The sequence below is a fragment of the Aythya marila genome, assembly GCF_965140915.1.
Source record: "Aythya marila genome assembly, chromosome: 7".
Taxonomy (NCBI): Eukaryota; Metazoa; Chordata; class Aves; order Anseriformes; family Anatidae; genus Aythya; species Aythya marila.
The window spans coordinates 34499803-34527384 of NC_139048.1; the positions used below are offsets into that span (position 1 = coordinate 34499803).

The 27582-nt window shown below is 39.9% G+C and overlaps 1 long non-coding RNA gene across 1 annotated transcript; it reads right to left on the reverse strand.

The window, feature by feature from the left end:
• On the reverse strand, positions 1 to 27582 carry LOC309879960. Its single transcript, XR_014317870.1, has 3 exons — positions 27552 to 27582; positions 25556 to 25726; positions 1 to 93 (listed from the first exon to the last, which is right to left on the reverse strand). It is a non-coding gene; the product is annotated as an uncharacterized lncRNA (long non-coding RNA).

Consider the following 27582-nt stretch of genomic DNA (forward strand, 5'->3'; position numbering starts at 1 on the left):
TACCTTGGTGGCCCTCTTCTGAACTTGCTTCAGTTTACCAGCGTCTTGCCTGTTTGGTGGGCCCAAAATTGCACGCTGTCTGGATGAAGTCTCCTGCGCAAGAAGAGAAGAATGCTGCAGGCTCGTACCCAGCTTGCTGCCACTGAGCCCCCCAGGTGCTTGTCAGCAGAGCTGCTCCACTGCTATTGTCTTCTAAGTACTGCAGTTAGCAATTACCGCATTTGGAAAAATATAGCAGAGAACTTTTTTGTTTGTTTGTTTCACATAACTTAGCAATTTTTTATTTTCACTCCAGTATTTGCAATCCTACACTACCTTTAATGGTTTGGATAAACTGCAGGCCTAGTTGTGGTATCAGACCAGTTGGCATGACACCACTAACACAAAATGTCCTAAGATTTATGTCAATGTAAGTGGTATCAATGTCAAGGTCTAACCTTTTCCCAGCTAGGTGACTCAGGGTAGTTAGGGTAGATAGTTCCAATTGCTTTTTTGCAGGCATTTTGGCAGGACAGTACAACCGTTCATTTATGGTGAAACTAAAACGTTCTGATGAGATGTGGGGTCGGGTCCATGTGTGCTTCTTGGAGTAAAACGTTTGGAGCAATGCATTAGAATGCTTTTGATATGACGTGTGCAAATCAGAACAGATGACAGTTCTGATTTCTGAGCAGTCCTAGGGCACTTGCCTTGTTTTAGTTTCTCTGTTTCCATATTGCTATTGCAGTCAAACACAATTGTCACAATTAGCCCTGAATAGTAAAGCCATGTCAATGTCTTGCATAAATACAATGATCCCTACAGCAATATGTAAAACGTCTCTTTTCACATCTCACAGCTTCTGTGTTGACTTCTGCGGTATTGTAATTAAGTCTAATTGAGTAGACTTACGGAGTTACACTAATGGTTATGTATAAGTACATGTCCCCCATAGCTATTTGTTCAAGGCATTCTTCATATCATTTAACTTGCTTCAATTATGCATATTATAATTTGCCTACTGATGTTTTTGCATGGTAATTTTAAAAAAGTACATGTGACCTACAGGATTTTTAATATTATTAACTTAAGATCTGAAGAGATTTGACATATGACTTTGTTTCTTTCCACTACTTTTTAACTCAACTGGTATTAAAATTACTCCCTGCATTTAAAAACATCTTTCAAATGTACTTCAATTATAACACAGTTGATACAAGATAATGAGAAAATAGATTAAATAAACATTTTTCTACACTTCATATAACTTATTTAGAAAGTTTTGAAAATTAAAATCTTAGAACAGTCTTTATATGGAAGGAAATTCACTATTTTAGGCCACAATTAGAATAAAAAAAACATTAACATGTATTTCTTACCTTAGTCCCACAAACTATATTTTGAAGACAAGATATACCACATTGCCTAAGTCTTTGCTCTTCAGGAACTCTGCTTGTACAAGGTAAAATTGCTAGATTCAAGAAATGTTAAGCTGTTTAGTTAAAACTTGAAGAGCTTGCCTGAAGATATGCTTGTCTTCCTTTTTAATTCACTTTAAAAGGTACATTTTTCCCCACCAGAAAATTCAAACAGCATTCAGTCCCTACATGTAACTAAGTCCTGAAAATACAACAACCAACACCCAAAATCATGTGCACACTCCATAAATAAATTATCAATCTTCAGGTGTACCTCAGTGTTAGGAGTACTTCATTTCTTTGGGGTCTGGATTTGTCAAACCAGTGAAGGCAACTCAGATAAACACAAGTGAATAGCACCAGATTTTAACAAACCTATGGCATGTCTGGAAGCAAGTAGAATGCCTATCACTGACCAACAGCTGTAACTGAGGGCTACAGAGCCCCAAATCACAATTCAGCAGCTGATTGTCTGAAGAGTTTCCAGACAGGAAGAGACAGAAGATGGCCTACAGACTGCTAACAGAACAGCAGCAACATGGGGAAATGCCCAAAAGCAACAAAATGACAGAAGACTGTATCTGGGGTGAAAAACGCACAGAGAAGTGTGGCATATCTGAACTAACACCTGTGTGGAAGTTGAGTACCACAATAAACACTGCAGTTGACAGAGGTAAAGCAGGCCCGCACTCTGAGTACATCCATCCAGACCTCTTCCATCTGAGGATGCCCTTGCAAAAAAAAACTGCAAGACTTTTAAATTAAAAAAAAAAAAAAAAAAAAAAAAAAAAAAAAAAGATTTTGTCTGAAAAAAAAATGGATTTTTTCCATTAAAACGGAGAAAGCTCGAAGTAACTATAACAGACATGAAAATTAGAATTTATACAGACATCATGTGTGTCTTTGCTTTCACTCAACTCAGTACCTTCCTGAGGAGCAGCAATCTCTGTCACCAGACCTTTTCAGACATGGAAGAGTTCTGGACAGCTTCTCAGTGCCTCTCCTGGCCATCCTGCAATCTTTGTGCAAGAGATGAAGGCTCTGGCTCTCTGCTGCAACTCCCCTGCTGGCCTAACCTTGCTGTTCCTCAAGCTCATAAACTCATTCCCTCAAAGATGCTCAGTGGCTCTCCTTACCTCATCCTCTCCTCTGCCCCTGCAGATCTCACCTCACACCACCTTCTAGAGGAACACATAGGTAAAACAAGTAAAATCTGTCAAATAATTGTTTTTTGTTTGTTTGTTTTGTTTGTTTGCTTTTGATTAAAAGGTTGCTGCTGAGTTGAGTAATTTACCATACATGTATTCATCGTCAAGGAGCAAAAAATAACCTTCAGATTCCAGAGGGAGCAGGGAAAGGGCTCGTGGATTTCTGAAACCCACCCTTGCTCAACATGGCCTTGCTCTATCCGGGTCTATGCTATCCACAGCACTGAGGTGGAGACTAAGGAGACGTGAGGTTACAGACACAGATGTCCTGATGCTCTCTCAAAGAGAAGCCAAAGGCTCCTTAAAAACATTCAGCCTTAAATGCCTAGTACACACAGAGATGAGTAACCTACATCAGGGGAAGAATCTAAACTGAATTGAAATTAAGAAGCAGATGCATGAAGAAATTGAAACAAGCTGGTATTAAAAATGAAATAAAAAGCAGTAGAGGAAAGGAAAAAAGAAAAGACTGCTAGTAAGAAAAAGGAGAAAACATAAACCTAGCACTTTCCAAATCACCACTTAAATACCAGTAGTCTATCAAGTACACACCTGTTCTCCCCACACCCCTGCTGAGCACATGAAAAAAACAATTTGAAGAAATGGTAGCAAATGTGAAAATTGCAGGCCTATTCATCACAGCTACTGGAAGGGAGCAAAACAAACCAATAAGCCTTTATTTCTGAACAAGCACGTGACGACTGCATGTAGCACGCACACACAACCCCCCATCTTCCGCTACTTGTGGCTGTGTACCGAGCTTCATTCAAGCAATAAAAGCAGGAGTGTTTAAGTGATGCGGTGGTGCAAGAGGACCTACATTTACTATTCTCATTTTTATGGGTTCTTTTTATTATGTAAATATTATCCACATCAGATGCCTGAGCATATGGAAGGCAATGAGAGCAGAAACTATTATTGGGTCAGACCCTCCCAAATCACCTAACAAAACTGCTCCTCTCTGCTCTCTGCCTAAGACACAAGTGCAAGCCAGACAACAGGAGGATAGATAGATAGATGTTCCATTTGTCAACTATTGATAGAATGGCAAGACTTAATTTTTATTTCTCTAACAACATGATACGGGTTTCTCCTCTAGGGAGTCAATTTTCAGGAGATGCCAGATGTGTTGGCTTCATTACTGGACAATTATTACAGGCCAAATGTTAATGCTGAATCTTTTAAAATATATTTAGGGCAGGATCCCAAGCAAGCAGCAAGCAGCAAGTAGTAGTGGTTTCTAAGAGGTCATAGAGTGCAAATCACACACAAAAGAATGTTCAAAACAGCAAAGTCACTGGTATAAAATCCAGATAGCCTGGTGCAAAAGCTCAAAATAAAGCAAAAGGACATTGACAGCAATGCTTTTAGCTTGAGACTTTCACACTTGCACCACTAGGCTGTACCTTCCTGGACAAGAAAACTTGGTCCTCAAGACAAAGAACAAATCTGCAGACCAAAATGCTTAAAAATGGAAGCACAAATGAACCATATGAAAATTAATTGTGAGTGTTGTTCTTCTGGGTATTCATGTTGCAGGATTTAGATTTCACTGATAAACAGCTATGTTCTCCAAATGTACAAAGGAATAACAGGTTTTGTTATCTCACAGAACTCTGAAGTACTTCTTACAGAAAGAATGATGAAGAAACATCACTCTGCTAAACTTATTTGACAAATACTTGAGTGCACAACTCTGGATGACAGTTATGTAACTTCCCAAGGTTTATGTATGGCCAACGGTTTTCAAAGGATGCAAATCAGCAAGCTTCTCAGATTAATTCAATCCCATGTGTCAATCATCTACAAAATGATTTTATGCCTTGAGGGGAACAAACACTAAAAAACTTCCACCCCTGGTGTGTTCTACTTCGTTTTGTTTTGTTTACTGCCTTTGCTATTGGTGCCTTACAGATGTTATTGTTCATTTTGGTATTTTTAAATCACTCTTTTTAAAAGCTGGCATGTGACTGCCCTGCAGTGAATAAGAGTAAGAAGCTGTCAGTTTGATAGGACTGCTTAGAGATTGCTCTTTCTCTGTGCTGTCATTGTATCGGAGATGCACAGAGCGACAAGAAAGCTACAGAAAAACACTCCTTAGCTATGGAACAACTCCCTCCATGCCACTGTTACTATTGTTTTGTGTTGTGTTACTGGGAAGCTCCATTGTATTAGATGTTGTGCAAACCTGGAACAAAAGTTTGTCCCTGCTACTGAGTCCACACAGCATCCGTCATGAAATTAGCTTCACATCAAGGATCCTGGAAATGCACAGGAAATCAGAGAATCATAGAATATCTGAGTTACAAGGAGCACCAAGTCCAACTCCTGAGCCCCTAAAGGACCACCAAAAAAAAAAAAAAAAAAAAAAAGTTTAATATACTGTAGACACTACCATGGGAATTGACCTCAGGAGGTCATCTCAGATATCTTTCTGCCAAAAGGTAGGATCAGCTCCACCTGTAGCAATTCCTGATGATCACTGGCTCCAAGACACTAGCAGCAACTCTGTAGCATTCCCAAAATCCCATGATCTATTCCAGCATTTAACTACCCCAACAGTTACTGAGTTTTCCTGTCTTCTAAGCACAGAACTCACCTGCTAAGCCTATTATTTTTTATCCCAACAGTAGTAGAGATGAAGTGGATTCACTTCCTCTTTGCAAGTGATCTCACAGGCAGCTGAAAAATAATTTCATGTCTGCCCTCCAATTTTTTCTTCTCTAGCTAAAGCCCATTCCACAACTTTAAACTATGACCTGTGGTTCATGTTTTTGATACCTTTAATCATTCTTGCTCCAGTCTTCTAGGATCTCTCCAAACGAGTCCACAGCTTTGTTAGGATACATGCCCACAGCTGGACATGGTACTCCAAGGCCTTGGCAGTGTGAAGTAAAGCAGATGGACGCCTTATCTTGGTTTTGGGAAGCTTGCCTTTCTCTTGACAACATGACATCGTTGACTCGCATTCAGTTTGTGAGCTATTACCATCTCCAGATTGTTGCAGTAATGATTAATTGTGCAATCCATTATTCCTACATACTGAACCTTGCTTGCATGTATCCTATTATACTGCATCCCCTCTTTTTCACCTTTTCTGCAAGTTCTCATTTTTTCTTATTACTGTTTCCAATCTTCCCATATGCTTCCTACTTCCAAGCCACACACTTGTGTAGGCAGTGATGAAGTTCATCCCTTTAGTGTTAGCCTTCAAATCCTTCCTAAAAAGGTCTTTAATTCACATTTATCAGAACAAGTCTAGTTTCTATAACAGCCATCACAGCACAGCCGGCAGGGCTCCATCCCTGCTTTCCCCAGCAGGCTTTGCTAATGGTACCTTTTCTGGAGCAGCAGCAGGGGCATTACTGAAGTTATCCTATCAAACGTAATGGGAATGCTGCAGACAGTGATTTATAATGACTAACACTGTTGAGAAGAAATTTACGATACAAATTGGGGTAGAGACTTCAATGTCTTTAACGCAATAGCTTACAGTTCTGAAGAGAGATCTGAAGGGTGAGGTCTCAACAGAAACACATTAAAAAATCAGCACCTTGTCTTTGGCAGGGAAGTGAGTGATAAACACGACTGACTAGAGAATTTATAATTGCAACAGGCACAAAAAGGTCCTCCAGACTGGGCTCTCTTGTTATTCAATTATTATATGGACTTCAGTATCTTTCTAAATGGATCTTTTTACTATGAGAAACCAGTTTAAATACCAGAAATACTAGCACATTTACTGCTGCTCTTTACGGTATAATAGTCACTTTGTGACTTAGGAAAATGAGTCTTACAGGAGTTCTACTGAGCTGGGAAGTTGAAAAGGTCAAGTTGCATTACTGTGAACTTATCCCTTTTATGTTTTGCTGTTCAAACACTGTGTTTCAGTAAGGACCTAGTCCTGTGTAAAAAACACAAAGCTAAGAACACTAGATCATTCCTTTAGGATTAATTAATTTGACAGAAACCAATGAATGTATTTTAGAAATAGCTGCAGGCAAATGTTAATAGGAGATTAATCTTTCATGCCTTTGAGAACTTCTTAGACAAAATGAAGATACATTCAACTTCCCCCTGAGTTCCAAATGTGAACAAGATCTCCTAGTTTACATACTAACTTTTGTGATAAGTGAGACATCTATCAAAATGGATACAACTTTTGCCCAGAGCAACAAGATAATACCTCATTGTTAAGCCATTTAACACCAGCAGCAAGAATTTTAGTAACAAAGCTTATAATAATTGCCTCTTCAGGTGGGACATGAAGAGAACTGTCAGACTTGCTTCTCAGTCTTCTGTTTTGTCTCCTCTGAAGCTCATAAGAAAACTCTTTTGCAAGAAAAACAGACTATTTTTGATTCCTTTACGGCAATGAGACAGTCCCGCTCTCATTAAATTCAGTAACGAAATACTTCATTTCAGTGGCTGGAGAAAGAGGCCACTTCTTAGAACGCTGACAAATCATGCAGGGGGTGAAAAGCAGCAGTGGTAACTGGTAACCTCAGCTCTGATAGCCCTGGTCTCTGACAACTTGTTGCTTCTCACCTGCTGAGGTGTCAGGTACCCATCAGACCCCGTGGGACACTGCCCAGCCCAGGCAAGGGCTCCTCCTGCACTGCTCCCACCAGTTGGCCACCTACCGGGAGGGCCCAGGCCTCGTCCTCTCTCCATTTAATTCAAGAGCAGACTTGTGTACGTGCACACTGTCTTTTCCAATCAAGAAAGAGTTCCCTAACTTGCAAAGAATAGTTAAGGTGTAAAATACACATGGTTTGTAAACTACGCATGCTGTGAAACGCATTTAATGCACAAAGAGTTCCTCTTTTTGCAGCACTGGGACACTGAAATCTCCTGCTACCAGTTCTTGTACCATAACTTTAACAATAATGCCTTGGTATTTCATGAAATACCTGCAACTTCAGTGCGTGTCACTCAGTGACAGAGTGTAAAGATGGTGACAAAGTTGTCAAGCAAAATGGCTGGCTTTGCATTATGACTGCCTTTTACATGTGTGCATGTGAGATTACCAACACCATACGTTTTGAACAACAGCATTGCACCCTAAGGCTTGGCAAACATACTTCTCATTACTCTCATCTCTTTACAAGGTTCGTCCCACTGCAGAAAAATAAACATTTGTATTCACTCTCTCTCCAGAAATAAAATCACACAAACATCAAGATGATGCAGGTGTTTAAGATGCTGACATATCATGTCAAAGAAGGTTAAAAAGATTTATCCATCAGAAGTAATAAACAACTTCCTTGATTAGCACAGGCCTATAAACGCAACTCACATGTTACTGATTTTCAGTAGTTTCTGTTCTGTGATTAATTGTTTACATGGTGTTCAGTGCTACGCACTAGATAACACATTATTCTTAGTGTTACAACAATATGCTCTGGTGACATCTTTTAGCTGTCTACACTTATTGCAAGCGGACTTGGCAAACATTTCTTGAATGTTTATAATGTTTGCTTGCTCCTGAGTACAATGTTAAAAATTCAGTTGGTAGAGATTTTAAAGCCCATTTTTGTAGCACACTCACTAGTCCTCTTGCATTGCTCTCCATTATTAATTTCAGATTAATTTTGCCCTCTGGCTGTATGCAGTTAATGGAACTCCCTGTACAAATACCTGAAGCAAAATGCTGTATTTACAGCAGTTTACAGGCAAATTTATCTACACTGGCAAAAATCAGAACATTATTAAAATCTATGCATTAGTCAGTAAAATACTGAAGCATCTTACCAAAAAAAGTCCAATATGCATATTGTATTTCTGTGATACAGCTCCAGGCTCAGTGAGCCTTTTGTTTTGTTTGTTTTTTATCTACAGCAGGATTGCCTTGTCCATCTGAAGCACCGTAACAAACCATGTACTTTTCTGCTGTTTTCTAAATATTTTTCCAGGGTCCAATATCCAAGTACAATAAAAGTAATGCCACATTCAAAGCAAAACTGTGTGTCTGTATTGACCTTTCTTATGCCTCATGGTTCTTTTCCCTTACCTTACTCTGAGTGCTTTTCATCAGAGAGTGGAGGAGAAGCAGGCTGTCTGTGCAGCTATTTACACATTTAGTGGACAGACCACTGACTCACAAACCTGCTTTAGATAAAAGGTGATCATCCTTTCCTTCACATCACAATAAGGCAGCCCAAGAAACTGTCTTGTTGTCATTTATGCTGTAATAACAGTGAATACACAGGGAATGACCGTTAAAGATTGGGGTCTATATGAGTACCTGGTGTAAGCAGAAAGGAGATATACTTTTATAAATTACAGTCGAGGAATGGGCTTCTGGCTCTTTTTCATAAAGACTGACTATTTTTTTCAGGTTATCTATTTGACAGGAAAAGAGTATCTGCCATCTCCTAACCTGTTTCTTAGATCAATCAGGTACTCACATGTAATGGCAAAGAAGGAGAAGAGCCAAACAGGCATGCCTGAGGGCTCTTAGTAATGGTTTATGCTAAAAAGAGACACAAAGGAGGAAAAAAAAAAAAAGCCAAGAGAGAAGTTATCCAGGAGTCATTCTCCACACAAACAGGCCCAAGTCTTCAATGTGATAGCAGAATACTAGAGAAGTAAAGATATCAAACAGTGTTGGGTAACTGGAAAAAAGGCAGAGGACTGAAAATGTCAATAGCGACACAACATTTCTGGCTTCAGAGGCATATAAAACAACAGAATGGTAATCATGGGGTCTATGTGGTCCTTCTGAAATGAAGAGCAAAACAACTCAGGTAAGGCTGAATTCCAAAAAAAAAAAAAAAAAAAAAACATAGACGGGATCTGTGAGTCACTATAGTGAAAGGGAAATGGTAAATCTCTGATATGCCTTGTCTTTCCTCTGTCCTCCACATTAAGTATTCACTGAGCCCAGTTAGCCTCAGAATATCCTTGTGTATCTCCCAGGGACCCTCTTTCGAATGAGGAAGTATTTCTACAAAACGAAAACATCTCAGTTACTATCTTACCATAAAGAATGTGGATGAAAGGCTAAAACTGAGTTGAAAAAACAAATGTCACTTCATGAGAGTAGAATTGCTAGGCAAAGAGAAACAAAAACAGTGATGGGGACAATTCATCTTTGGGGAAGGCACTGAAAATTCCATTGGTTGCAAAACACATGAGATAATTTCCCAAATTCTCTCTCTCAATGAATGAGCAAAGTAGTTGCTCTATTTCTTCCTGACATTATAATTCAGGTAATAAATAATATGCTAACTTTCCCAATTTCTTAACATAAATAATATGAGAAAGATTCAACAATTAGAAAGCTCATTTATAGAAATCAACAGATATAGTTCCTGCTCTGTTTTCTGTTCAGGACAAGGAGTTCTCCAGCTCACATGAAGCTTACATTCACAAAGTCAGGGGCTAGCAGAGAAAACATGTAGGTCCTGTTCATACAGATCACAAGTTCTGAACTCTAACCTGTTGTCCTCAGCTAGGTAAATTAAATAAGAATTGTGTTACCTATAGAATCTACCAATTCTCTTCAAAGGTCTGATGTCCACATCATTTCTGAATTTCTGCTGCCACTTCCTGGGTATAATATGAAAACTAGAGAAGAACAGCTTGAAGAACAGAAGCACGAAGCATGTGCTAAGCATTTATATTTATGCAATATTTCAAGAATTTGTTTCCCATCTTAAACCAGGATTAGCATTCAGGGCAAAGAAAGTGAGATGGACCTGGAAATCTCACCAGCTTTTTCTCTTGCTTTCTAACTGGCTAGAAGACTCTGTTAGGGAGTCTGAGACCACAGCCATATGGCCAGTAATGACAGTCTGTTCAGTGTCATCCCGTACATTATTCCGAAACATGCAGGTTTTCATAACAAATTATTATCTGAACATTGTCAGTTAAATAATATACATGCTACATAAGCGAGAGAAAAATCAGCATCTTTTATATTTTTTTTTCCTCCCCTTTGGAATATTACATGGTTCAATACATAAATATAACTTCACGGTTACTATTCTTTTCTGACAGTGAAATATGAAAGGATGTATTTTCCTCCATGCGGATGCAGATTTCAAGGGCAGTGAATTTCATGCTTTTCATTGCCAGAAAATTGTTGTGATCTGAATACATTTTTAAAAAATTACCATGCTAGCAAGTGATTAAGAAAGAAAACATCATGTATTGGCAGCAAGCAAATGAGAAGCAAATAATAAAGATGGTTAGAAAAGCAGCTCAAAGAATTCTAATCCCTTTCTAAATTAAATCATTAAAAAAAAAAAAAAAAAAAAAAAAGTAAATGCCTAGAACAAAAAATAGTGACATGTAGCTTGTCCTGGCCTTTCTCCCCAACCCACAACATAATTCAATTTACTGCCTTGAAGTTACTCCTGACTTACCGAGGTGCAAACAAGATCAGAATGAGTCTCTGAGCATCTGCCTCAGGGTGAACTCTCAGCCGCTGAAATATTAAGAACAGAAGTTGCTGCAATCCTGTACGTCCTCTGCAGCACGGTGCTGACTAAAGCAATCATGAACCCATCATAACTTACGAGATCGGACGGCTTATGGTTGTTTTGTGTTGTCACAGCTTTAGCAAGGAACCACAACGTATACTGGTCAGTGTATCTCTAAGTACAACATAAAAAGATACACACTAAAATCATACCAGTAGCAACCCAGGGCTTAAGTTAGAGCAAGAAATTTACTTGCAGTTTACACAATGAAATCTTCTAGGCTACAGTCATTCTTAGGCCACCTGCAAGCCACCTGACAAGCTCTCATGATGAGCAGAACCTGAGTTACAACAAACCTCTCCTACCAGAGGCTGTACCACTGCCCCAGGTCTTCTTGAGGACCTGGGAGACACTGGGAGCTGCAGTAATTAATTTAAGACCCTGGGCTGCATTACTTGGATTGCACCCAACTTATTAAGGAAAGTGGTTGTTCTCCCTTTTTGAGACCTGGGAGACCACACCTGCAGTATTCCACTCAGTTTACGCACCCAAGTACAAGAAAGACACTGACCAAGAGGAAAAAGTCCACTGAAAAGCCATAAAGATGGTCAGGAGGGATGAGACACAGAATGCGCAAGAAGTACCTGAGCAAATTGGGCTTAGTCAGCCTGAAGAGCAGTCTAAGGAGGCATCTAATTCCTTTACCCAACTACCAAACGGGAGTTTCTAGAGGACAGTAACGGACTCTGTGAGGTACCCTGCCAAAGGATGAGAGAAAGTGAGAAGTTGTGACAAGTGAATTTACAATAAGCTGTAAAGAACAAAGTTGTTCACCAAGAGCGTAGCCAAATACTGAAACAGTTTCCCAGGAAATCTCTGGGACCTTCACCTCTGGATGGAAGCCCCAAGCAACCTTAATGACTTTGAAATGGACTTCATTTTGAAGTTGGCTCTGCTTTGACTGGATGGTTGGACTAGATGATGTCACTGCCAATCCAGATTATTCTGTGACTTCAACATCTGCTGTCCTTGGCAGCTCACTGTCACCTCAGACTGACTGTACATGCTTGGATGCTGTTAATGTCTTTTAACATTTCATCATCATGATCCAATTCTACCTTTTCTTACAAAAAGGGCAGCAGCTACAACCACATCTCACTGGCTCCTCTTCCTTCGCTTTTTCTCACTGATCTCACAGCCACTGTTATACCCCTCCTTGGTAGCACAATCTCTAGAGGTTACATGTATATCTGTGTGGAACAGGGAAGGTTTGGGACCAAAAAGCTGAAACCATGCTGACAAACAAATGTTCTCTGAGTCACAAACACTTCCTTGCTGCCATCCTTGCTTCCTGGTAGAATATAAAAGAGTCAATCGAAGATATATTTCTTCTAAACAATTTTTACAAGAAACAGTTTCAATGGGACAAAGCATGTACTTCTTAAAGACAACTTTTTATAAACATCAGTGGCAATTTTTTAGAGGGTTGTAATTTGTTTTTTTTTCTAAGATTTTTTATTTATTTATTTATTTATTTATTTTTTGCACAGATTTCTACAATATGTACTGAATGTAAAAGATAGTGCCAATGACCAAGTGAGATGTGATCAGCAGGGCTGGAGATGCAGATGAGATTCTCTGCCCCATCAGACTGCACTGCAGAGCAAAGCTCAGCCTCAAGAGCTGAGGCATTGGCCTGGCTGCCAGCTGGTAAAATTTACACTGGAGTCCAGTTTTGAACAGAACTAGATGACAGCTATTTTCATTTACATACTTGTCTACCTGGGGGTTTGTATGCACACACACATTGGGAGTGCGTGTGTACACCCTCCCATGTGTGCGACTGTGAAGGACACATGCAGACAGGCTTGTTGCACAGCCAGCAATTTCTTTCTGCTTCAAAATTATACCTCTCAGCAACACCATCACTCAGTATGTATCCAGACTGGAATGTTAATAACCACGGAGTTTGGTCTAGTTTATAATCAGTGTAGCACAATCAAATTTATCATGATTGCAAAAATGAGATGGGCCCTTATAGAGGTGATTTCCCTTGAATCTGAATCTGTAACTACAAAACTTGTCCTACCTTGTTGTGTTATCATTTTTCCAAAACAATTATTCTAGACATGTTGTCAAAATAACAGTCAATCAGCATCTCTACTCCCTCTCACAATTTCCAGAACTAATGCATTTTCTTATGCTTGTTTTAGCAATGAAGAAAAGCAACAATAGCAACAATACTTCCTACAGCCCATTAGGAAGGGAAGCACTTTTTAACTCGTTGGTCACCAAATTCCATCTGAATCCAGAACGTGAATTGCTAGGTGAACTACTTGCCTAACCTTGAGACTTATCAGTCTGTGTGTGACACAAACCAGTATGCAAAGCATGCATGATACAGGTCCACCAGATTACTCCTGAGACATCCATGAAGAGAGGGAGCCTTTTGTCCTGTGTGTGCTGCACAGTTATCACCGGCATTTGCATGAGGAGAAAATCCAGGAGGGCGTTTGTCTGGGGAAGACACAGCTGAGCTGTTTGGAAAGGATTCACCTGGGCTTCATTGCTGCAGTGTCCCTGAATCGGAACAACTTGGCAGCCATAAATACGCAGCAATAATGTGACACTTTTGAGAAGCCCATTAACCTACTGCAAGGCTGAGAATTAAGCATGACCATAACTAAGTTGAGGACAAGAGGTGTAGAAAACCTTTAACAGCCAGAAATTCATTTACTGACACCTATGTTTTAGGGTGGCTGGCCAAAGCTGTTACGGCATGACACTGCTTCTCCCCTTGGAGAGCTGTGGCAGTTTGGAGCTGGTGGGCAGGTACAGCACTGGGGCACGGCAGTCACACAAGCAGAGAGGGGAGGCAAGGCCCGTTCCCCTCAGACGGGCTGGGGGACACTGCATGAGAAGATTCCAGTGGAGTTTGCATCTCCAATTTGCCTATTTTCTCTTTCATATAGATTTGATTTTTGTCCTGTACAAGGCACAACAGCAGAAAAATATCACACCTGGTTTTCTTGCTCGTTAACATCCCCAAGACAAGACACCAACTGGGTATTCCTGGCTAAAGGGCTCAAGCCTTACAGGGAAACCTCCTCAGAGGCTGTCCCGGGATCAGACTTACACAGCTTGCTCACAGGCCTCCCGCACTGACAGAAACCCTGCCAAGTATATATAAAATTTCAATCACACATTGAAAAACACACCCAACTCAGGAAATATATTTCCATCTAGAAATATTGTGCCTTTTTTTAGTCACAAGGGCAACAAAAATAATCGAGGGGGAAATACCCTTTAATTTCCAATTGATTTGCACTTGGCATTCAACTATTTGTTTCCTATTGATTGAATACTTACCTAAAGATAGATTTGCTTAAGCACCTGCTTAACAGCTTTCCTAATTCCAGAAATATAGGATGTTTGTGAACACATTGCACAGCACTAGTTCTCCTGTTCGTTTTTTTTACTGGTAGGAACTGGAATTTCCATTCTGCAAGAGACTTCTCATTATGAAATATATTTTTGATACTAGCAATAAAAACACACAATTTTGAGCAGAATGAAAATATGTTAACAATCTTTGTCACTATACAGGGAGACAAGGGAAAGGAGCCAGAAAGCACATCAGATTAGGATTTGCCTAGTTATATTTGAAGGCTGCAGGTAGCTTAAAATACCCCTAGGACACTGGAAAGCACAGAGCTGCTAGTGGAGGTCCCAGACAGCCTGTGTACCTTCCAGGCTGCTGCATGGCAAGAACCTATTGGGCAAACCTGCTTCTTAACAGTGCCGAACCTAGTGTCAACAGGATTCACACAATGCAATATAGGCAAATCACTGTTTTCCAACTGGAAAGGAAAATTTCCGACCAGGGCTTCTTAACTGCTTGGAATTGTTAGCACCCCATGGAGGCTGTTGCATTTGGAGCTCACAGAATATCACTGCGAAACTTGAATCATTTGCAGCATTATTTATATATATATATATTTTGGAAACAAGTCTCTCTCTCTCTCTTTTTTTTTTTTTTTTTTTTTTTTATTAGCACAGAAGTTCTGAGAACCCAGTTTCATTATTTCACATTCAAATGTTCCCAGGCCAGATGTGTGTAAGGGGCAGAATGAGCTGCTGTAAACTTGACTTTTTAAATGACTTTTTACTCAATTTTCTTCCCAGTATTCACAGCAATGAGCTTATTTAAATGGAGTAGCTTATTAAACTGCCTAGGACAGAAATAACATTAAGATGATATAAAGGTGAAATGTAAAATGATAATCCACCCTAAGAAAGCTACTGTGAGTCATTTAAACAAGGCAATGTTTTACTTTTTTAATTAATTCAAAAAATATTCCTTTTACAGCACTAAGTTTTCACCGCAAGTAAAAACTATGGCACACTGACACAGGACTGTGGTTAATAATTAAAGCTAGGGCTAAAATCTGCAGTCCCCACTGAGGTGAAACACACAGTTTTTACACCCACCAGGCAATGTCTCCCTGTAGAAACAAGCATACTGTGATTTGGGCTGAAACTGATTTTGTTCTGCTTTTTTCTTCTCTTTCCTTTTTTTTTTTTTTTTTAATGTAACTCCACACTGTAAAACAGCAAGTGAGAAAGACTTCAATAATCAGGAGGATCCCAGGATTAAAAGAAAGTATTTCAAAACAATAATAATGGGAATAAATTGCAACTGATGAAAAATACTTTAATAGGCTTATTTCCCCCACCTATAGAACAGACTTCTATTTTCTCCTCAAATTTGAGTGATAACTTCATTACACTTTCAAAATGAAAGCTAGTTGTCATTTTCACTTTTTTAGTAACAAATATTAATTTTGGCACCAGAGAGTCGTGGGCTCAGAAAAGGCTGTCTCACGGAACATGTCTTTTTTAAAACACCTCATTCATTTTCACCTTCTACAGCTGCAATGGAAACCTAAATTCCCAGTTTTACTTTCCACTGACAAGAACAAGTACCTTCCTGGAAAGTGAACTTGTCACAGAATGTATTTTAAAATGGTAAAGCAAGAAAGATCTAGGTTGTTCCTCCAAGGATTTGGCTACAACACAAGTCAGGAGTTAACTCAGATCTCTTTGGCTCCAATGCAGTGGAGCCCAAGAAATGAATAATAGAGATCCAACTGAGGAATTTCCCTTTTCTCCAGTGGACCAGCAAGACTCAAAGTTATTCTTATGCTGACTTTAAAACCTGCATTAAAAGCAGGATGTGAAAACAATGGGTGAAAGGTACTGTGACACCTAGTCATAGTTACTTGACTGAAAGGTAGAAAAAAGAAAGTGGGTGAGCGCTCTCCCTGTAACAAGAAAGCTTATTCTATGAAATGCAAGTGTCTAAGTACTGTTCCACCCACTGAGCAGGAGATGAAAATGGCTAGGAGGGGTAACTTCTGCATTAAGTTTTACTGTTACAACTTTTGTCTTACTACATATAAATAAAACCTTTAGGCATATTTATTCTTCCCCAGCTCTGTACTCTAAATACCCAAATGGACCATTTCTCTCAATTTTTAGCAGCCAAATCTGCTACACATCATTATTTCTAGATTGCACGTATGAGCTACATCCTCCATTTCAGTTGCAAGGCTTGGGCTGAAGGAATGGTGGCAATAAAATGACCGCTACTTTAATATGAATGACACTAGCTGATAGGTATCATTCACTGGCCTTTCATTTGTCAATAGATATCCTGCCCTTCCTCACTCAGCAATGTGCTCTGGCAAGTGTATGACTGATACATCTCACACAGAACCACTCTGAGCTTTGCTACAAGTAAAAAAACATTGTCCAGCAAGTTGCCTGCTAATTCCAGATACTACTTATCACACTTAAAAGAGGAAAACAAACATGGCTGTTAAAACAAAGGTCATTTTACCATCAGTTCCTGCTTCTTCATTGCTTTCAATCATTTCATCCCTTAGAGTTCACTCTTGAAGCATTCTGGCCTCAGTACAGCAAAAGACTTACCTGTGGATATGTAATTCATTACACATTAAATGCCGTTATTCTCTCACCCAGAGATACATCTTCCTCGTGTACATTTTTATTTTCATAGTTATTTCCTCAATAGATGATTAACAGGCCATTGGAAATAAAAGTTCAAATGTATCTGCAGTCAGGTGTAGACAGTAACTAGGAGTTCTGCTTTGAAAACCAGTGGGATTTTAGATAGCCTTTAAGGGCAGTTTTCCCTTCTGTCTATCTCACATATCCCAAAATAAATTAACCTTACATGGGACCATAAACACTCACATATAAAACTCACTGTACAATTACCTTAAAGGAGGCTATAACGAGGTGGGAATCAGTCTTTTTCCAAGCACCAAGTGATAAAATAAGAGGAAATGGCCTTAAGTTGCACCAGGGGAAGCTTACATTGGATATTAGGAAAAAATTCTTCACTGAAAGGTTTGTGAAGTACTGGAACAGGCTGCCCAGGAAGTAGCTGAGTCACCATCCCTGGAGGTCTTCAAGAAATGTGTAGATGTAGAGCTTAGTGACGTGATTTAACTGTAGACTCGGCAGTGCTAGGTTAAAGGTTGGACCGGATGATCTTTTCCAACCTAAATGATTCTATGATTCTATATATAGAGCTAAAAGAAGAACCTGAGGAAACTTCTAAAATATAGCCCAGAAATTCCTCATGTATTAAAAAAAATCCTAAAATAGCTTTCTGATGTATAAAAGAAATTGATTGTTAGAAAGTAAAGTATTACAAAAAACTGCTACTTGGCATCATTCCAAAGTAAATTTTAAATCCACTATACGTTTTCATACTACTAATGTACATTCATACTTATCACTATTTCCAGACTTACAGATGAAGTCCACATAGCTAAGAAATGAAAGAAAGAAAAATCTTGTAATAGGTTTTTCAAAATTTAGTTTGAAATTATCTCAGAATTCACAAGGACAGTAGTCCTCATGTCACAAAGTCTTCAAACAAGGACAACTAATGGAAACGAAATGTCCTGAACCTCACAATACTTTATCGGCTATTTTAAAAAATAGCCTGAAGAGCAGCACCTCTCTCAAACAATTATTTTTTTTTTAATCAGTCAACATTAAGGAAAATACCTGGAGGGTTTGTTTCTTTTTCCCTCTGACGTTTCAGAATGGTGCTAGTGAGTTTATCTACAAAATTCAAGCTCTGCATGGAAATACAGACCAGATCCTACAAGCACCTTGCTCAGGAGGAACAGCTGGCTCATCCTTCCCATGATACCTGCTCAGCCTTGCAAGCAAGAGTTGTGCTCCCTCAGAGTTGCTGTGCATACCAGGTGTACAAAACATCAAAACCCAAACAAAGATGGTCACCATCAGGCATCTGTCAAAAGCTTTAGATTAAGAAATAATGCCACTAGTTACCCCTAGGGAAAAGTGGGACTTCCCACACTAGTCTTCTACTAACCTAAAGCAGAATATACTCATCCGATTTAAAGCAATCTCCCCACATGGATCAATTTGTACAAGCAAATAGCTCGAATTCATCACCTGAAGAATTCCACACCAGGAGGAAGCTCTGCCTTGTGGTCTATTCATCCCCAACACAAAACATCTGTTCCCCTACAGCAGAGCTCTATAGATTTAGAATATGCAAGACGGCAAACACGGTAACAGTGAAAGTCAGCAGTGTATTTGGACCAAAATGGAGTATTTCATCTTGCTGGAACTTTCTCTTACAAACACACGTGCCATGAAAGCAACTCGGCACAATAAATTTCATTTAAAAGAGTGAGCCCAACTAACTATGAATGCACAATGTCTGAGGGTCATAACTACAGTAATAATAAGCATCAGGCAATATTTTCCAGGACTATGCCCTAATTTTGACTTTTTGGCTAAACTGTTTCTTCACCATCTGTTTTAAAATGATCCTCACAGGTGACTGGCTTATTAATAGACACCTTTTGCATTTTGCACTTTCTATTAGAATTTAAAAGATGTTCAATTAATTACTTTTTTCTTTTTGTAAGTAGGTGATAGTAGCTCCTCCCAGGAAGAGGCTGATAAGCTTCATTAGTCATTTTGCAACAGTCTCATAACAAAGTCAAAGTAGGCTATAGCTTATGTTTAGCATCAATATTAGCCTAACATGCAAGAGAAATTTTAAACATCCTTGTAACTTGTGATGCACTGAGATATAGGTACACAAACTGGCAGATCTTGGATAGCTCTTTTGTTTATAACAACCTGCTAAAAAGTCCATGAAGTGATGGGGACATGCAGTCAAACAAACCCAATTTGTCACTCCTCGTGCAAGAAGCTGGGGTTTTGAGCACTAATTAGCTATGGCAGGGAGTACCTTAGACTCAGCATGCACAAGGTACTTACAGCCAAGAGATGACAGGTAAAGAAACCTTTACAATTGGAAGGAAAGTATCTCTAATCTGGCTACCCCAACTGGCTAACTATGCAAGCTTTTCGCTTGCAGAGAAAGGCAAGCGAAACACAGACACTGTGTGGGAAACAGACCCCAGAGGGGAAAGCTATAGGGCAGATGTGCTCTGGCCAGCTGTCTATTCCCTGAATTGCACCTAGGAGGATACGCAGCTTTCTCTGCACATGATTTACTGTTGCTTGAAAAATGAAGTAACAAAACAGACAACCACAAAGATAGGAAGAAAAAAAATCACCTAAATGTGTGAAAAGTAACACTGCCAAGACTTCACTGTATGAGCAGCTGTACAAATACAGAATTGAATGACAGACCTTGTACCCCAAAGAGCTTGCTAAAGCTCTGAGGCATTACAAATAGCCATTAATAATTTGTCCAGTATGTGGTGCACACTTAGACGGAGGATGTGCAAGACAGAGTGGTGATAAGAAGGCTCTCGTGAGGTTCGATACAGAACACTTGGATCTGATGCTCTGAACACTGTATTCCCCACATGGCCATGTGTATGTTGTGTTACCAACACCGCTCTTTTTTTTGCACTATAATGTCTAAACAATGCTGGGGGAATTTCTTTGACTTTAGAGCTTTTCTCACACAATCTGCAAGAACGGAAGGTAGAGAAAGAAGGGCAAGAGGTGAGGGGTACAGGGAAGAATCAAGAGGAAGGAGAATTGCAAATCCTTTCTGATCAGTCAGAATTCAGAAATAGCCAAGTGTTTCTAAAGGTTCAAAATGACATGCTTGTCAGACCACCAGCAAGTGTTATTCTAGATGGGGTTGTAGTTGGCAATTGCACTGCCACGGGAAATTCCAGCCCAGATGCTGTAAATCCTGATCAACGTCCTCCAAGGTTACAAGGGCCATGCTTTCCTTCTCTGGAGGAAAAGAAGAAAAGCACGACACAAAGCAAAACAAACAAACAAACAAAAACCATACCCATTTTCCTCCTCCTTTTTCCATACTGAAAACCATACTGCATTTTCCTCCAGTAAACCTTTGGGAAAAGAATAGGAAAAACAGCGGCCAACTTATATGCACTACGCAAGCAAAAGAAGAAATCCAAACCAATCCTATGAAACATTTCATTCACAACACTCAGCAACAGCTGCTAAAAAGTATCTCCCACCACAGCTTTACTAGAGTCGGGGGCAGGCAGCTCTGAGAAGCACTCAGGTCGTCTCTCACCAGAGAAAAATAAATAACGATTCTGTGTGGCACTGATAGCCTCTAATACACTAATTACAGAAAATAGTAAAGTATGTCCTGGAATTCAGAAGATGAAAGAAATATATTCTCTTATCTCTGTCATGTGACAGGACAGCATTCCCTCCACCCCCTTCTCCCCCATATTTTTCAGCATTTTGTTTAGTCTGTTTTAAATTTCCAAAGTCTGGTACTTCCCCAGCTTTCAAACAATTTCCTCAGAATGTTTCATTGGCTAAGATTGCCTGACGATGTTCAGATTAAATGTACGCTTTTCTCCATCTCAGTCACTCTGTGCTATATTTCATGGGAAGAAAAAAAAAAAAAAAAAAAAAAGAAAAACAGTTCTTTCAGTCATGTGCCCCTGACAAAAGGAACAGTTGCAGTGGTGTAGAGGACGTATTATGATATCCTGGAAAGCCATGGCATTGTGTGGCAAGTACCCACCTGTTGAGAGGGAGCCACTTTTCCACAGAGGGTGCAGTTTCCTGGAGGAATCTCTCACTCCTCCGTAGCCATACTATGACAGGTTTTTGTGGCAACTCTCCATGCCATCAGTTTCACTTCGCTCCCATTGCCTCCCATGGGCTAGGTGCAGAAAAAGCTGGCCTTGCTGGAGCCTCCACAGTCAGGCTGTTTCTTGGCACTAAGAGCCACCTCGGATATACACAGCCTCTCTCACAAAGCCTCAAATGTTTTCTTCACATGAAAGGTCAGTAACTAGACAAAGTCAATATGTAAGAATCCTGCTGAATTAGTATTGAATTTCTCTGCTGTATTTCTGGTTGAAATTCAAGTCAAGAGAGGAGCGCTGATCCACACTTTTCTTACCATTCAGCTAAATTGCTGTAATGCATTTCACTGCTAAACCTGCTGAACCCTCAGGTGTGGTTGCATTTTAAGACTCCAGAAATTCACACATCAATGAGAATGTTTGCAGTGACCTGCTGCTGTTCTCCGTAGGAGTGAGGAAGTCTCTCATATTCCTCACAGCCTTTTGAAACCCATGACTATTTATTCATTACTTTAGTGCACAAGCCTCTTTAGCTTTTAACCTCTTGCCAACTACACAATTATTTTGCACATTAAACAGTCAGCAGCTAGGCACTGTTTACTCATTTCATACACCGCTCCTGTGGTTTCACTTAGCCAGATGAACTGCTTTCCTAGCTCCCAACCAAGGATGCAGGAAAGGGCTCTACTGATGAAGGATTTAGGACAGTCCTAAATCCTTCCAAAGCAGGATGCACCAACTCAGTGGCAGATAGAACCAGAACAGGCTGCAGAAAGCCATGAGCTAGCGCAACGGGAGCCAGGAAGCTCATGCAGCTGAGCGCAGCAGCACAAACACAACTCTACAACACAGAAGCCCTTCTGGCTCCCCATTTCTCCAGCTGCAGTAGGGAAGGATAAAAGATGGGGAGTTCAGGGGGTGAGCTTTGGTCAGTGTGAAGCCAAAGGATGCTGCAGCATCAGTGATCACTGTCTTGTGGTTAAAGCGGTGACCCCTGCACCAGCTGCCCTTCTGCACAGCATTTCTCTGCTCAGGGTCTTTGTCAGTCACATCCAAACAGCTTCTGGAGTTCCAGGTTAGCAAAGCAGCCTAACTAGTTTCTCCTATATCCCGTGAATGAAATGAGGATGATTCACAAAATGCACATTTGCCTGGAGTTCAAAGTAGGAGTTAGAGACACCTCTATTATTTGCTAGATGGAAAGCCATGTATTATCTTAATATGCCTGACACATGGTTCACTTCTGACCCGCAAGGTACACGGATATTGCATACAATAACAGAAAAAAACAAAGCAGATGCATGTCATGATGGCTTGATGCTGCCTCTTGCCTAAAGCAATTTGATATAATTAGCCATCTCACAAGTAAAACCTTTTGATTTCATTCTTTCATCCATTTAAAATAAAAACTGTACACTAGCATGGAGAGCTTGTCATTTTAATACACTTTGATGTTTGCGAGCTTTGAAATATCATGTTCAAATTTGTATGTAAATTTGTGTTTCCAATTACATACTCATTAGTTCTTCTGGAACTTCATCTTAATATTCGCAAAATGTTTATAGCTTCCTCTGTTGTTTTCCTGAATTGCTTTAGAATGACACCCAATGTATAAAAAACAAATGAAGAAATCCATTAACACTCAGTAACTTTCTTAAACATCACATTTAATTTCTAAGGATGTTAATTTGTCACTTCAAAAAGTTCAATTATCTATGCACACACCATCTGATAGCATATTAAAAATCATAAGCAAATGGTTTTGCATCTATAGCATTTTCAGCCTCCAGAAATGCCCACCTCCATTGCCTCCTCACTTGAAATGCCGATAGCATTTTTCGCTGTCTTTAATGAATGTTTTGGTATACATGAAATACTAGCTCACATACTTTGATGGAGTGAAATCGGTATTACTGCCTAGACTTCAATGGAACAAAGCAAATTTACAGCAATGATGAATACCGATAATTTTTGTTTAGTTATCCACCACCATTAAAAACATGAACAACATTTTAAACTCAAGAGTGAAGTAAAAGCCTTGCTGTTAAAACAAATACACTAATCCCCACTGCCAGAAAAATCAACTTTTGGGTGAAACTTAGAGCTCACTGGTAAGTAATACACTAAATACACAGAATGAGAGGAGAGAAGGGCTGGGAGAGAGCACGAGGTCATCTGGGACCTGGCGCCACCCCACGTGGGAGACATATGGGCAGAAGGGAAACGCACCCTGGCAGATGCTGGTCTCACCTGTTCCTGCAGACCTCCCTTCCTAGAGACTACAATTTCCCCAGGCTGTCACTATCAGATTTCTTCTACTGCTACTTTATAAACATTATTTCTCTACATGATGTGTCAGAGCCCCACAGTACTAACTGAAACAAAGGAAATCCCAAACTGATAATGCAGCAGCGTCCCATTTAAAAGGATGCAATTTGGAAGACAATCGCTGGGAATATTATGACCAATTAAGACAAATTTACTGTTACTGTACGTCAAAAAGAAACCCTGCAATACGTGCACAAGGGGCAGGGCTTCCCCTGTTCCTGCATTCGAAGTGGATACAGCTCCACTGGACCCCAATAAATGACAGCTTGCTCAACCTATCATCCTCTCCCTCCACTTCAGCTAAAACTTGCAGTCAACAGAACAGCAAAGAAATTACCAAGATAGAGGCTAACACCATCAAAATGAAACCACGTCAGCTTTTGTACCTATTACGTGCTTCTGATGTCAGCAAAGAACATTATAAGCAAGCATTACATCTGCTCATACATGTCACTATTCATCCTAGCAGGCCTGAAAACATAACAAGCTTCTTAGCACTAATAAATCTACAACAATATGTTAAGGGTTTTTTAATGACTTTAAATTAACGCTGATCTTCTTAATTAAACTTTTTTAATTAAGGAGTAAATCTGTGCATGAAACAGATCAATTTATTCTAGCATGCCACCAGCATACAAGATAGATATTACAGAAACTCTAGCAATGCAGATCTGCATCTTGCTCCTACAGAGCCAGTTCTCTTCCTACAGGCAGACAACAGTAATTGCAGTTCAGAGAGTGGCAGTTAAGTCAGATAAAATTTGTAGCACTATCTCAAGGTCTGACATTTGAAATGTGCAAGGCTCAGCAGAAATCTAAGAGTTAATTTTGAGAATTTTTGAAAATTAGGTCTTGGACATTTCTCTCTTTCTCTGAAAGCAGTATCTTAAAGTAATTATCTAGAAGAGCAGAAACACAGCGAGAGTCCACAGGAATACCCTGTGAAATCATAAACAAAAATATTTATCAGCAATAACTTAAAAATAAAACAAATTCAAAACAAATTGTTCCTCTTCAGCTTTTTCAGCATTTTGGGTACGGTGAAAACAACTATATGCAGGAATTACCAGTGATTTCAACATGAAGTGGAAGGAACAGAAATGCTTTTGACATTATTTTAAAGTACTCCCAAAACCCATAATTTCAGAAATGAGTATTTGTGCGTAATGAAGTAAGAGATCTTATTTTACTGCCTTTCTTTCCAACTGGCAAAAAGAATGAAGTTGCAGTGACTCCAGCTGCACGTGATACCCATTAATTAGACACGGGCTCCATGGAGGTACCTGCCTTCAGGGTCATTTGCCATCTGCTTCCATCAAAGAGAAACAAAACAGCACCATGAACTCCAACCAGGCTGAGGCCAGGCCAGTGGGACCAGACATCCTCACCATCAGGTGCCACTCCACAGTCTTGCTGCAGAGTTGGATGCCCTCTGGCACGTCTGCAACACACCTGGAGCAGGAGCAAAAAGCCCCTAAAACAGATGAGCAAAGTTCCCTGGGCCTGAAAACTGTAGGGTTGTTTCTTTCTCCTCTGTAGTATTTTAGGGCTGGGAGATGAGGCCAGCTTCTTAGTGCTTCTCCCTAGAGTTAGCTCTCAGAGGAGTAGTTTGTGTAGACCAACAGTAGAAACATGCTCTGAATTCATTGTAAATGTAGACAAATGCCTGCACAGCACAAACATTGTTGGAGGTGATTACAAGATACTCACTTCTCCTGGTCTAGATGAGAGACTAACAGATGGTGTTGTGGTGCAGTTTCTGGGTTCTCTCATTTGTTTTAGGGAGAATCTCTCACTAACTAAAGCTCATTCTTGAAAGGGGAGATCTCAATAACTTGTCATATAAGCTACACATGGGAGTGATTTTGATATAGCAATAATGTCTGTGTGACCCTTCCCCCATAATTATAAAGTGTTTTTTATTCTTAAAGACATGCTTTTTACCAATTATAGTCTGCTCCCCTTACCTGAAATAGATGCTAAAAGATCACAGATTTCAGTTCATATTGCAACTTTCTTTAAAACTGGACTTGGAAGGGTAGTTCACCTACCTTCACAGTTCACAACGACACACCGATGCAGCATTTGTGATGGGGATGGCAGGTCAGAAATAACTGGCATCTCTCAGACCAGAAAGAAACAGAGGAAATAAATGACCATTTCGGAGCAGCAGCCGATGCGGATTACAATTGTGACTGTGCTGGCAGGGCACAGACGCTTCCCTGCAACAGGTTTGAATTCACAGAATGCAGGTTTGTCTGAGTTTCTTAGCTTGACAATACTTGTTAGCATTTTAGTTATTCTGTTAAATAAAAGCAAAAAAAGTTCATACCTCCCTTATTGATTAATGGAGGAAAAGTCCAAAGGGTTATTCATACAGTATTAACTTGCATATACATGGCTTAGACGAGCATACATACTGACCGTGCAGCGTAGCTATTTCTTTTCTGCTGAAAAGAAATTGGTCAGCAGAGTTAAGCGAGCATCCAGCCGCATAAGCATTCCCAGGGAGCAGAGTCTTACTCCGAATTCTCTGCCACACCTTTTAATCCTGAACACAGCCAGGGCATCTGAGAAAGGAGCCCCAGTCTAAGACAGGGGGCTGCTCAGAACCCAGACCTGAGTGACATTCCCCAGCCAAGCACACTCTCATTGCTCTCTAATGTTCTTGTTCTCACTCATGCATAGGTCTTCTATCATCATAACCTTCTGGAAGACTGATTTACCTGTCCTGCTGGAAGTTGCTTACTTGTCAGGATCTTGGCAGATAATCTGCCACTAACCTTGTCTGAGAAGTTACTGTGACATTCACACACAGTGACAAGCAGCACGCACACACTCATTAAAAGAAAAAAAAAAAAAAAAAAAAGAGGTAGATCCTACATTCTTCCTGCTGCAGGTGTTAGTGATACACTTATGAAACTGAGCAAAACAGTTCCAATAAAGGAATAATGCTGTCAAACCTTCAGCAAAACCTCAACCCCAAGGTCAAAAATACTCTGATAATTGTCTAACAAGATTTATGATGTTCCTCCTCCTATGTGCCCTTAACTGGTCCATACGGACTCGACTTCTCCCCACAGTCAGCAAGCTCTTCCAGTTGAATTTTACACTCCTCTGGGCATGCTGTGGGATTCCTTCTGCTCTTGCTATTGGAGGAATGCCATGATGAAGTAACGAGTGAGTGAATCCTACAGCAGTGGGAGGTTACTAGAACCATTTCCCTACACTTGATTGGTCTTTTCTCTCAGTTCCATTTAGAGCATTTCTCTTTCTTTTTAGACTACCTGCCAGATTGCAGTCTCTTCTGGATCTTGACAAACATTCAGAACCAATCCTGCCTTTGGTAGCACTGATTTATGAAGCCCTTATTGGGATAGACTTAATCTATCACAGGAATTGTTTTTTCCTCTCAGAAGTCAGTATAGCAGATGTGATAAAGCACCTGTATAATAGGCTTTCTGCACTGCTGCTGCCCGAGGATGTGGTTTACCACACTATTCGTGAATTATGGCTTCATTCGGAGCTTAAGTAAGCCTGGGTAGGGTGAATGAATTACAAAAGTGAATCGTGGAGATGACAAACACATGGAACACAGTGGCTCAAGCTTTCGCTGAAAGAAATGAATTGTTTTTTTGACAGCAGAAGGCAGAAGATGCTGCTTGTGTTAAGACTGTCGAAAGCAAATAATCTAGTATAATAAAACATCGGAGGTGGAAAAAGACTGTATCGCAATTATTTTCCCCTTCCTACCTGCTCAGGTATGACTAGGAATATTTTTTTCTCTTTGTCCAGCTGCATTTCCTCGTTTAGTCTCTAAGCCACCTTGCCCATTAGAAGCTTACCAAAACTTGCTTGCATGAAAATCCAGGTGCAAAATTTGATCCTACACTGGATTTTGGATTGTTTGCCCAAAGACAAAATGTGTGCCACTTCTATTTAAATATTCCAAGACTGAACAGCACATAATTATTTTCTTTCAGGATTGAACCAAATACACAGATTTAACATCAACACGTGGTGTATGTATTGACTTCATCAGTTTACCTTCAATCCACGCTCTTCGCATGCAGAGTGC